Consider the following 1,513-nt stretch of genomic DNA (forward strand, 5'->3'; position numbering starts at 1 on the left):
GGTCATTTTATTATTATTGTCATTATTTTTTAAACATTAGCTCATCCTTTGGCATCACACATTTTCTACGCCTAATAGTGAAGTCCTGTCTCCCGCGTAGACGGTTCCACAAAGAGCGCGAGTGTGGCCCATGAGTCCAGTTGGGCAACCTACAGGGGCCACTTGGGATGCAGACTCACCCGGCGCAGGGGACATATCGACGGACGGCTAAAAAAATCATGGAGATTTTACGTGCCAAAACCACGATATGATTATGAGGCACGCAGAAGTGGGGAACTGTACGGATTGATTTTGGCCACCTGGCAATGGTGCACTTAAATCTAACGGCACGGGTGTTTTTGCATTTCGCTCCCCATCTAAATGCGGCTGCTCTGACCGGGAAAGAGCCCACGCCACTTCGAGCTCGAGAAGCGCTACGCCATAGCTCCTTGAGCTACCGCGGCAAGTGGGACGATTTGCAGCCTGGCACATGTTCGCAGAAAGCGGTATAGTATGCTCAGTTAACAGCATCGAAATAAGAACGAAACAGAGGGTTGTTTGTGTGTGTGTGTGTGACAACTTTATTTAATATCCAGCAAATTGATGGCCTATGTCTGGGCCTCGCCGGGGACAGGAAAGAGACCCTCTCGGTAGCTTCCCGCGCGTTTGCTGGATCGCCCAAAGTTGCTCCTGCAGAACTGAGCTAGTCAGTGCGGCTCTCCACCGCGTCCCTAGTTCATCCAGGGGGACCGCAATTCTCCGCTGAACTATTTCGCGATACCAGAGTATATGCTCTAGCGTCGCTACTCTATCATCACATAATTTACATTTGGCATCAGGGTATTATTCCGGAAGCATGTGGTTGTGGTTCCGGAAGCACCGGGTTCGTGTAAGTTCTGGTTTGAAGGCGCTTCCAGTCAACCACCTTAGACCTGTCCAATTTCGAGCTAGGAGTTAATATATACATCTAGACTTGCACTTGCAGTTAGCGAGTGAACCACAGAAAGCCAAGATTAGCACAGAAATGCAGATCCTAGAAAGCGAGAGTGCGACCGTAACTGTATTTGTGCCTGTACACCATTCAGTGTGCGCGGCTGATTATATTTATGTAGCAGAAATTTGATTCCGCAGATGTCACAAAAACACGCTGCTTCATTTGTATAAAAGCCATGGCAGCATATATCTACACTCTACCGGTAAAGTCAGAGCCTACAACCTTTGCGGTACCAGCGCACCTAGACTGGCGACCACTTTTCTGACTTTTGTTGGAGTAGCTAGCAGTCAGAGAATAACGAAGGAAAAAACAAAGAAATCTATACAGGGTGTCCCAACTATCTTGCACCAAGATTTAAAATATGCAACTGCCAAGCAGCTGGGCAGAACCAAGGTAATCTTGTTTGCCGTCACTTGGAGGTACTCAGGTTACTTCTTGCGTACCGCCTAATTAAATCATTAGTCTTAATTAATTAATCAGTTTCTCAAATATTAAATTTAGATTAAGAGCGTCAATCAGAGAATTGTCGAGCAACACGAG

The sequence above is a fragment of the Dermacentor variabilis genome, chromosome 2 (genome assembly GCF_050947875.1).
Source record: "Dermacentor variabilis isolate Ectoservices chromosome 2, ASM5094787v1, whole genome shotgun sequence".
Classification (NCBI taxonomy): Eukaryota; Metazoa; Arthropoda; class Arachnida; order Ixodida; family Ixodidae; genus Dermacentor; species Dermacentor variabilis.